Here is a 12,451-nt window from a genome sequence, read left to right as displayed (position 1 = left end):
TTTTAGTGCTTCTAGTGTGATTCCCAGCAGTGGGAAGTAATAAAGTACAGATTAAGTTCTTTACTTGAGCATTTTTTTTTGACAATTAATCTGTATTTTCTACAGGATTATTACTTTTGATTTGAGACATGTGACGGAAGTTTTTATTTCCCAGCTCTAAACACCTTCAAACATCAAAGCAATTTGAGCTTAAACAGTAACACATGAAAGGCAGTCCTGTGGGTGTATTAGTCACCAGAGGTTATCGTAAGAAATGAAAGAGGCAAAGTAATATCATTTATGCATTACTTACAGTGGCGTGGTCAGGGGTAATGTGGGCTGATGTTTATTGGTACAACACCTGAACTAGTGCAGATGTCCGTGAGCTGTGGTTGCAGTGCATCATTCTATCAGTTCAACAAATCTCAGCAAATACACAAACTGTTTGTTTTCAGCTAGTGCCTGGTCAAACAGACAATTCTTCTTAGGGAATATGAAGATCTGACTCCTGTCAAGCAAGCTGAATGTTCACCTGCTCTTGTGCAGGCAGGAATGGGAGTTTACTTTGATGAACACAGCAGGCAGACCCCCGAAAGACAGCAAGTGTAGTGGTACGGGCCAGGTACAAAGAGTAACACAGAGATGGAGAAATGAGTGACATTTGTGGTCTCCATTATCACTGACACCACTGGTGGCATTTCAATGATACCGGAGACGACAAAACTAAGTGCAGTCAATAATAAACCTGCACAGCTAAGAAGCTGGAGTAGACCTTCCCCTTGCTCCTCCTGCTGCCATCCACGGACCCTATAAAAGTATCCTGTTGTGAGCCAAGTACTTCTGCTTTAGCATCTACTATCTTGTGAAAAACTCTAAGTATACCACAGACTTCTGCAGCTCAATCCAAAATAAGCACATTTCTTCTAAATCAAATGACCACAGCCAAATAAATAAGTGTTGATGAGGAGCTGGCTAAGACAATAGATTTAAACATTTAAACATTTTGACTGAGAGTACAAAACACTTCAAACTTTTGTCAAGGCCTTAAACCCTGTGTATATTCTCTCCAGCAGTAGAAAATGCATGAAACCAAGATTTTTATGGAAATACCGAATAAAAAAATGAAGTTAATACTGAATGTATAACCATTTGGAAGCTGTAAGAGCCAGTTCTTAAGGGAGCTGAGCCAAAAGAACCAAATCTTTAACAGAAGCTGGATATACTATTTTTATTTGCTTCACTTGTGGGGCAAATGCTGCAAGGTAAGTGAGCATAGTAATTCTGTAGTATAGTAGCAGTATAGAAACGAAAAATTTGCAGCATTGAACATGGGACAGCACCAGACTGTGACACGGTTCACGCCTACTGGCTGAAAAAGCTGACTGCACTCCACAAGCATCTGGCAGCGCACATGAACCAGCTTCTAGTTGATTAGAGACACCCAGAATGGCTAACCGAAGGCCGGACAGTCCTCTCAAGGACCTCCAGAAGGGACTGGTCCAATCCAAATACCAACCAATAGCCTGCCTCAGTACCACATGGAAGGTCCTGTCAGGCACCATAAATGCTAAGATGACTAGGCACATGCCTCAATACATGAGTGGGGCACAGAAAGAAATTTGGCAAGAATACCAGAGGTGCAAAACACTAGCTACTGGTAAGCCAAGCAATCACCCGAGACTGCAAGACTAGGCTGACCAACCTGTGCACTGCGTGGATTGATTACAAGAAGGCCTATGACTCGATGCCCCACACCTGGGTTCTGGAATGCCTGGAACTATACACGATCAACAGGATGATGTGGCGTACAACACTAGAGGCCATCTTCAAGCCAATAGCACAAGTCACTATCAAGGGCAGGATCTACCAAGGAGATGCGCTGTCCACACTGCTTTTCTGCATAGGCCTGAACCCCCTCAGTGAAATCATTAACAAAACTGGTTACGAAAACCGACTACAGAATGGAGCAGTTGACAGGTGCCTCCTCTGCATGGATGACATCAAGCTGTATGCCAAGATTGAACGAGACATCAATTCACTGATTCACACCACCAGGATGTACAGCAGTGACATTGGAATATAGTTCAGACTGGAGAAGTGTAGTCGGATGATAACGAGAGAGGTAAGGTGAGACAAACCAGCACATAACAGCAGGGTGCAAGATGCTAGCAGGCAGGGCATACATGGCATGCTATTACCAAGTGGCTGGCATAGCATACAGAAATACCTTGTTGAATATGGCGTGGAGGTGGTGGACCGAGCTAAGATCCTGTGGGATTTCCAGATACAGACAGAAAAAATGGTGGTGGCTAATGAACCGGACATAGTGCTGGTAGACAAACAGAAGAAGACAGCTGTAGTGATAGATGTAGTGGTTTGGAATGTTTAAAGCTGTTTTGCAGCAATGGCAGTTGATCAAGCCTTGAAAGCTGGTGGTACGAATTTTTACAGGTGTTCCAAAGTTTTTCTGGATTGCTTACAACTAATGCTGTCAGCGTTAATCTCATTAAAATGACTTTAACGGCATAGCTGCATTATCTCCGTTAGCAAGTTAGCGCAGATTGCCCCATATGTGGGGCTAATTTATGGATTCATATATAAAACAGTAGACCCAACTGCCAAAAAGTATTGTTTTCTCTGAAATGCTAAAAGTCATGCCATAGTAATGGTATTATAACAAAGTGTAAGTGATTACAAATGACAGCAACTGTCAAGAAAACTGCATAGAGTTTAATAGAATGGGTTTCCATGACCCAGCAGGTGCATCCAAACATCATCAGGCTCACTGCAAAGAATCAGACGCAGTAGTGTAGTACCTTGTGTGCTTTTTCTGTTGCTGCTGCATAGTACTTCTAACATTACACAAGTTAATGTCACGCTATTCATAAATCACTGACTTTGCCCACTTTCTAAAGCACGGACTTTGCCCACTTTCTTGAATAGGTCTATCTACAAGATAATGGTGAAAAGTCTTTGCTTAAAATAAGCCTCATTATTGTCTTTTCTGGGTTATTACCTGAAAACTGTGCACAGATAATATTGTATGACATTATATGACCAATGATGATCAAGATTGACTTGATTAATTAAACTTTCAGTACATGTTTTAATGAGCCCCATAGTACCCATAATAATATCTGTTTACTTTGACTACTTTTTGTTGTTGTTGAAGGGTCCTCTTTAACCTCCTAGGACCTGGCGTCCACATATGTGGACATCACATTTTGGGTTATTTAGACCAAAATACTCAATTTTGCTCTACATGGGCCTGATATCCACTTACGAGGACATTATACTGCTACTGTTCTATCAAAATTTTAAACAAATATCCTCATATGTGGTTCTTATTTTTCTTAAAAACAAAAGTAAGGTAAAAAAAAAATCTGGTAATTCTTTGTTTTTGCATTCATCGGACCCCAATATGCCCAAATATCAAAGAGAAATTAAAAATGCATGCTGGGTAAGAGTTCGGGTCTTAGGAGGTTAAAGGGCATGCCTATTAATACCAAGCTGAAGTTTAATTGCTCTCTAGGGCCAAAGACATAATAACCTGTTGACCACCTTATCATTTTGACAGTTAGATCTCCTAACTTAGCAACTAATTATGGCGGAAAATGAAGGAAACATTCTCTGGTCTTAAGGCCCAAAGGTATACTGGATGTTTATTGTGATATAATATATTAGATCAGTTTCATGGGTCATAATAATGGGAGAACCTGCTCATTGTAGCGACTGAGTCATAATTAGCTGTTTAGAGACTGGCTGTAGTCCAGCCTCTCCTATGAGGCTTGGCTTGTTGTCTTACACAGTGGAGGTGGCACAGATGAAAACTCACTAAAGATACTCATTAAAGAATCCTTATATCACCTGTGGACTCTCAGTTTACTTTCTGTACCATCATACAGATGCAATTGCAACACACAAGTGGAAAATATTTTTTTCTAATTCTTCTAAGGCACACATGGTCTGTCACACACACATATTATGTTGCCAAATGACCTTCTTGACTTCCTAAATGATACAGCTTTACAGCAGAGGTTAAGAGTGCATAAGTGCATCTTCAATTTTGGCTTTGATATTTTGAAGACAAAACAATTTCTTAATTGCTGAAATTTCTGAATGTCTGCAAGAATGACTTATGGGAAATTCAAAAGAATTTTTCATTCAAAAAAACACACCTTTCTTAAGTACTGTAAACGTGTAGCTCAGGGGTAGGCAACCTTTTTTGATGACGAGTGCCATCTAAAATTTCCTCAAAGGTCAAGTTGGTCAGGTCAGGTTGCATTAACAAGAACTTTATTTACAACAATAACAATGACAATAACAATTGCATTAGCAATATGTAACAGCATATCAACAGTTACACACCATAGAATAACTTTATAGAACTATATTTGCTGACAGATGTTGGCAAAGTGCAGATCAGCTATTTTCAAAAAACACTTTTTATACATAACAAAAACACCGTAACAGCAAAGGAACTATACAACAAAAAATGCAAATCCTGTTTATGGTCTCCGCACAACAGTAAAAAGAAAAAAATAAACTGGGCTAATATGACATTTGTTAATACAGGGATATGCATGTTAATGTGATCCCTGTCCCTGCTTTGTATTTGCCAGTTGTGTTATCTGGGGATCACATTTTGTAACTTTAAGGAGCACACAGGTCTCTGAGTGTCCAGCAGTCAGACGGCAACGGGAGGCGCTAAGGACAATTTGCTCACACAGATAGGTAGAGCCACTGTCAATAGGGCCTGTGCAATGTTCTTAAGACAGTTAAACTTGTCTGGTAGTGATGTCCAGCAAGTGAAGATGCAAGCTCCATGATCACGCGCAACTGTGGATTCTAGCTGTGTTCGTAGTTCTCCGAACCTTGTCACCCACACATGTCATCTGTGTCCAGCCATTTAAAAAGAGACAAATCCAGCTGCTCATTAAAGCTTTCTGGCTTGATATGAAAAGAAAACATCGGTCCATACACCTGAAAGTCCAGAAAACGCGTTCTAAATTCTTTCTCGAGTCTTTGGACGTACCCGTGTATTTCCGAGGTGCTGATGCTGTGCTGAGCGGACAGCTCCCTGAGGCGTTTGAAGTAGCAGAACGTGGACGTTGCAACATCGCTGGAAAAAAGTTTTTGAACGAAAGCTTCCCACGTGTCACGCATATCTAAAACAGTTTGTCCAGATCCCTGCAGTTTGAGATTAAGCTTGTTGAGGTGTCCCATTATATCAGTGAGAAAGAAAAGTTTTTCAACCCACTTCTCGTCTTCGAGTTCGGGATAGCTTTGCCCCTTTTCTGCCAGGAATTTTTTTTACCACATCAAAACAATCCACAAATCATTCCAGAACCTTTCTAGAGCTAAGCCATCTGACAGCACAGTGGAGCGGGATGTCTTTGCATGAGCTATCCATCTCCTCGAGCAGAGACTGGAATTGGCGGTGAGTCAAAGGAGATCGCTTAACTATAAAGTTCACGACTTTTGCCACTGTGGCCATGACATCATGAAGATCTGAATTTGACATCTTGGCACACAGGTTTTCTTGGTGTATTATACAGTGTAGTTTCATGATGGGATGGCCAACTTGTTCTTCAATTAAGGTAACAGTGCCCCTGTGTTTCCCAACCATAGCTGGTGCACCATCAGTTGTCACAGCAAAAATCTTTGTAATGTCAATGCCTCGCTCATCAAAACACTCCTTAAAAACTTTGGCAATATACTCACCTCGCGTTGTTTCAGGCATCAGGGTTAAATAGAAGAGTTCCTCTTGTACTGCCACATCACAGTATCTTACCATAACAGCCAAATGTGGACCGTCATTGATATCAACGCTTTCGTCCAAAGCTACACTAAACACCTGGGCTTCTTTCAAACCAGCTGTTTGTTGGGCTCTGACATTGTCACCCATTTCCTGGATGCGTCGTTCCACAGTTCTTTAATTGCGTCTTTCTTTAGAAGCCCATTAAATAACACTTCTGAGCTTGAGAGAAAAGCCTCCTTAACAAATTCTCCATCTGTAAACGGCTTTCCATGTTTAGCAATACAGTGTGCAATACAATAACTTGCTTCAGTTCCATGATGTTTTGCAGCTGTAAAAACTTTTAGAGTACTTGAGCTTGCTTCTCATATCTTGATACAGCACGTGTAATTGATTCAACTTTCTCTGCCTCATCCTTGAAGGTTTTTTGATGTTTCGTCTCAAAATGTCGTTTAACACTGGAAGTCCGGCAAACAACACTCTTGAGGCAAAGGGCACATACAGCACGATCTTTCTGTTGCACAAAACCCCAGTCTTCCATCCAAATTGGCATAAAAGACCGGGGATCATCTTTTTTCGCTCGCTTCGATATAATTCACAGGACTGGCTAGCTAGCTACATCCCTCTCGTCTGTGTAATTTTTAGCCAGTTACAAGTAAAACAAGGAGGTGGGGCTGTTAGCTTAGATACTGTCATTAAGACGCGCTGTCATTAGCTGTATTGTCATTAGCTCTGTGTGAGCTAATTTGTGATGTGCATTGGTGGCCCAGCCGTAGATATTAATTTTAAACACACCTTCTCAGATTATTTCACTGCATGCTGTGCCATCACTTAATCCTTAATCACTTAACCCTAGCCAGCTGTAGCACGTGTGCCCAGGGTTGCCGGCCCCTGGTGTAGCTGAAGGAAGTCATCTAGCAATTGGTCATGTGGTCAGCTGTAGACTAGTACATGTAAACAAGCCACAATGTGAGTGTGTGTTATCGATCCACTACAAATACTACTACCACATTTCATGCTGAGAGACAGCATATGGGTGGATAAATGAAAGGCTTTGAAATGCGCTTTACAATTCCACTATTCATTCACTCACACACTGGTGGAGGCAAGCTACAGTTGTAGCCACAGCTGCCCTGGGGCAGACTGACAGAAGCAAGGCTGCCATATCGCGCCATCGGCCCCTCTGGCCAACAGGTGAAGTCTTGCCCAAGGACACAACAACCAAGACAGACAGAGCTGGGGATTGAACCGGCAACCTTCCAGTTACAAAATGAGCTTCCCAACCCGCTGAACCATGGTCGCCCATAACTCACCCAAGTGACAAGAAGTCACTTGGATGAGTGTCAAAACGTTTCTCCCACTGAAAACACTACCTCCAGATTAATGGAATCAACTTTTGGAGATGTACTTACCTGAATGATTGAGAATGCAACAAGATGCTTTCCATTTGACGTGTATTCAGCTGTAATCTCAGCCAAACCAAATTACTCACGAACAAATAAAACACTGAAACAAGCCAAAGAATAACATTTTTAAGTTATCTAAGTGGGGGGGGGTTGAAAACGATGTGCCAGGAGTTCGCTATTCTCGCCCCGACTAACTATCGAGCTGGTGGATAACAGACGTCTCAGAAAACTTCAGAGCACTTTTTAAATATGTGATGTCATGATAAACCGAGCAGATATTTGAAGTTTACACACCTACATTCTCGCCTGAAAATATCTTAAAAGTTTATTTCGTGACCCACAAAGAGTAATAAGAGTAATATTAAAGTAGCTGCTGACATTGTTGGAAACTGGAATTGGCTGGGCCGCGCTATGAATTCTGAGATATGGTGGTCCACGAAGGATACACCTGACCCATCCTTCAGATCCCGGGAAAAGGAAACGCATTTATCGGCTGCATTTGGAGAAGTCTACGATTTTGGACAGCCTTTGGTGCGTCACTGTGATGTAATCGGCCTTCAAATGTGGCCTCAGGAGAATGCAGCCTATGAATTTAGACACCCCATTGTAAGGTTTGCAGCAGCCTAAAACAATAAAGAGAAACGCGAACAATCAAATGATACCCTTTGAGCAAGCGTTTGGCGATGCTCCCTTTTATCAGGAAGAAACCTCTGGCAGAACCAGGTTTTGCTGTGACTGGTTGTGGGTGAATTTTGGATTGAAAATCAAGCAAAAAGTTGAAATTGTTGAGTATATGTTGTACTTCATAAACTGTATTTAAAACACCATTAAAATAAAAAATCTATTTATTCTCTAGAGGTTTTTTTTTTTTGTATTTACCTTTCTATAAAAATCCCCACTCGCCCCTGCAGACCCCTCTTCAAGCTCGAGTCCTCTACCAGAGGCCTGGGAGCTTGAAAGTCCTGTGCAGTATCTTAGTTGTCCCTAGGACTGCGCTCTTCTGGACAGAGATCTCGGATGTTGTTCCTGGGATCTGCTGGAGCCACACGCCCTACTTAGGGGTCACTGCACCTAGTGCTCCAAATACCACTGGGACCACTGTTACCTTCACCCTCCACATCTTCTCCAGCTTATCTCTGAGCCGTTGGTGCTTCTCGTGTTCCTTCTTCCTGATGTTGCTGTCATTTGGTATCGCTACGTCTATCACAACGGCCATCTTCTTCTACTTGTCTACCACTACTATGTCCGGCTGGTTAGCCACCATCATTTTGTCCATCTGTTTCTGGAAGTCCCACAGGATCTTAGTTTGCTCATTCACTACCACCCTAGGGGGCGTTTCCCATTTTGAACTTGGCACTTCCAGGTCATAATCGGCACAGATGTAGCTGTATACTATGCTGGCCACTTGGTTATTGCGTTCCATGTATGCCCTGCCTGCCAGCCTCTTACACCCTGCTGTTATGTGCTGGATTGTTTCAGGGCATCTTTACACAGCCTGCACATGGGGGTCTTGCCTGGTGTGATAGACCCCAGCCTCTATCAATCTTGTGCACAGAGCTTGTTCCTGTGATGCCATGATTCATGCGTCTTTGCTGTCTCTCATTCTAGCTTTGTCCAGCAACTGGTAGGATTTTTGGATGTCACGCACTTCCTCTATCTGCCAGTGGTACATACTGTAGAGGGGCCTATCCTTCCATGATGGTTCTTCTTCCTCCTCTTTCTTGGGTTTCTACCACCTGAAGTATTCCCTGAGCAGGTGATTGGTCATGGCCATCTTTCTGATGTATTTGTGGATGTTTGTTGTCTCATCCTGGACTGTAGTACTGAAACTCACTAGTCTCTGCCTCCTTCCTTCCGCTTAGCATACAGCCTCAGGGTGCTGGACTTGGGGTGAAACCCTCCATGCATCATTATTGCAGGAAATTCTATTGGAGTAATATAAAAAGACCACGCCCATTTTCGTTTCTTAAGTTTTGTTTCTGCCACCATTTTCTCATCCCGCAGTGGAACGGAGGCGACTGGCAGCATAAGCCAGGTAAGTGAGCAAAGTGCTAAATAATGATTTAATATAGAATAAAATGTGGAGTTTTTGTTTATGTGAAGGGTAGTGCATGTATTATATTACAGCTTCTGAGTTTGTGGGTCTTACATGCTACATAATTGCCAAGATTGATGCTAATGTTAGCTTCCAACAAAATTAATGTTGTTCGACCATTCAGAGACAGCTATATCTTTAAATAAACTTAATTTAGTATTGCTGAATAGCTGTTTTTAGGTACTATAACTGACCAGGGAAGTGTGTTTTAACAAATCCTGTGCACCAATGTTTTATCCAAAATGGTAGGTTGTTTTTTACTCAGAATTGAATTGTGTGCATGGTTGCAGTCTGTAGCCCCTAGTGTATTATATTAGCATTATACAAACTTCCTATTGCTGCAATGTAGAGTTTTCTATTACTTTTTTTTTTTAACATGCTTTTTTATCAGAACACAGCATCGTGAGATTGTAAGACATACAAGGAATATATGCGCGTGTTTTGTTCAATTTTTTAAGTATTTGTAATAAATCTGATTATTTAACAATATCCTTTTCATATCATGAAGGACGCAAGCTGTGCGTGTAAAGTATAGAGAACAACAAAAGTACATCTGTTTTGAGAGCCAACTGACCTACACATCGTTTTTGGAATGTGGTGAGTTAAAAAATCAAAGTTTCCAGTGTGTTTCATAGATTGTTTGAATCAGTCAAGCTTTGGGCATGGTGCTATAATAGCTGCTATACCAAATGTTTAGGCTTTTTTTCTGGTTCAGTTTATTTAATTTCACTTTTTTTTTTTTTGCCTTGTTCTGGTATTAATTTCAAATGTATAATGCAATTTTATAATGTTCACAGTTGCCAAGAAGTTCAACATTCCAAACTTGGACTTCAAAGTTTTTGATGACTCAAAGACTGTAATTGATGAGGATGTTTTTGATTTCCTTATGAAAAAACAAAACCTTGGTGTGCTAGAGATTTGTCAAGCACAAGGTCCAAATCCAGATGGTAAGTACCTTGGAATGTCATCATCATCGTCATTTTTAAACTTTTAATTGACAGGGTAGTGGGGAGAGAAACCACAGTCCAGTTTATTTCCTGGTTGCAAGTGGAGAGTAGTGATGTGCGGATCGATCCTGAAATATCGATTCCTCCGATACCAGTCATTTATGTTCTAGAATCGATTCTCACATTAAACTATCGATATTTTAGTAATTTAGAGTAAATTTGTAGTTTATCATTAACAGGAACATAGTAGAAAGAAACTATACCATTCGGATTGTCTACATTCAAAGGAACTACTTCCTCTTCCACCTTTCATAGTCATGTGCAAAATACGGTTGTATAAATGTCTTGCAGCCTCTTGGCGTGCACACTCACAACAATGGCTGAGCGTAATTGTGCGGACGTACTTTACCTCCACAAACAGCTGAGACGTGGTTTGCATACATGTGGCAAAAAAGAGTTGTTGTTGTACTAGGGAGACATTCAAAAGGGCTGTTGGGGGGGTGATAAATACATTTTACAGGGTTTATTTATCGGATAAAATACGTTAAATGTCACCGTTATTATTGGCCGGCCCGGAAACAGCGGGGGTGTCCAAATTCAGAGGCTGCTTCCACCTGAGGACCTGGCCTTCGCGGTCTAAAGAAAGCCGGATAGTACGTCACAGGCTCCCTCAGTGTAGTGAAACTCTGCTGTCTGCTCCTTGCTATCTAAAATATAACCGGGCGCTGAAATAAGAGTAATATTAAAACTAAGTAGCTGCAGTAGTAGTAGCCATTGTTGGAAACTGAAATTGGCTGGGCCGCGCTATGAATTCTGCTATATGGTTTTTCAATTTTGTTGTCCGGGTGGAAAATCGGGAAAAATTCGGGAGAATGGTGGCTCCGGGAGATTTTCGGGAGGGGCACTGAAATTCGGTATTCTTCCGAAAAAATCGGGAGGGTTGGCATGTATGGTTGTGGCAACATCACTAACCTTGTCAAACACCTCACAGTAAATCATATCACAGAATATGACCAGCGTATGTTGAGGCGAACTAAAGAGGAGGAGAGGGACAGGTGCTGCTAGGGCGAGACAGTCTCTCACGGAGTCCTTTAGTGCTGCAGGCAGGCAAGGTGTTCAAATGTTCAAACTTCAGGTTTTTTATTTCTATATGATGAACTCTGCATTATTAAGTGATAAGAACAAGGAATCTGATGTCCTGTAATCATTATGATGCTATAATTTGAGATACAATAAATAAAATAAGTTTTTGTACAAAGTATCGGTATCGGATCAGTATCGTCGATACCACCCTGAATATTACTTGGTATCAGATCGGAAAGGAAATCAGTGGTATCGCACATCACTAGTGGAGAGGGTGTGAACGGTTACGCAAGCACAGTCAGTTGTCCTATCAAATTATTTGGTCCAAATATTAAGATTGGTGATAGAGATATTCTTTATCAAGTAATCAGGTATAATGAAATAACACTCAGACACTTGTAACAGTTCAACGTGCACGGGTGAGAGCTCAAAAGAGACTCACACACCTGCAGCAGCTCTCTGCCTTTATTTATACACAGCATGAAGCATACAAGAAAGGAAGTAACATTCTTATCTAGTCAGGCAGGTGCGACTTCTCGTTATGTTCAAAAAAGGTCATGTTCTTAAAAGGTCGTTTCTTACTCTTGGGTGGCGGTTTCCTGTTAAAGTTAGATAATGTGAGAGCAAACAAGTCTTTTTAAGGCAAAGTGTAGACAGTTAGTTGTGCAGCTGGTTGAGTGCAAACAGAAATATGAACACTTTTAGCTTTAGTATATCAGCAATAATGATTAATAAAATGTCTTTATAATAAAAATCTTCTAACAATTGGCCAAACTTTTTCAGGATCCCACAGGAATGGAATAATGATAAGTTTCTATCCCTGGTGGAATTTTTAACAGTTTAGTGTCCCGTCAGCTTGGTAACAGCATTTTAACTTAAGCAAAGAAAAATCTACCATCTGCAGAAAGGTAAATGTCACTAGAATCACTCAATCACTGAGCCACTGTGTCATTCATGCTTTAAGTCCTGGCTAGTAGAACATGTTCTGTGTAAGGCAAGCTAATAAATTTACTGACTTGTTTTCAAATAATCCTATATTTTGGTGGGTACTACAATGTTTGTGATTGTGTAAATAACACTAACCATCATACAAACTTAAACAAGAAGGCAAGAAGACATGAAACACTAAACATATAAAGGCTAATTTACATCATGGAGCCCTGCTCTCAAAAACTGACATGGA

At 41.0% G+C, this 12,451-nt stretch overlaps 1 pseudogene; it reads right to left on the bottom strand.

Annotated features, from left to right (window-relative positions):
- Window positions 1-8,018: 8,018 nt before the first annotated feature.
- On the bottom strand, window positions 8,019-9,051 carry LOC148098160 (uncharacterized; annotated as a pseudogene).
- Window positions 9,052-12,451: the final 3,400 nt, after the last annotated feature.

This window comes from Neolamprologus brichardi, chromosome 16 (genome assembly GCF_056152115.1).
Source record: "Neolamprologus brichardi isolate AB-2024 chromosome 16, ASM5615211v1, whole genome shotgun sequence".
In the NCBI taxonomy this organism is placed as follows: Eukaryota; Metazoa; Chordata; class Actinopteri; order Cichliformes; family Cichlidae; genus Neolamprologus; species Neolamprologus brichardi.
Note: the sequence above shows the minus strand (reverse complement) of the source record. Positions and strands in the feature narration are given on the sequence as shown.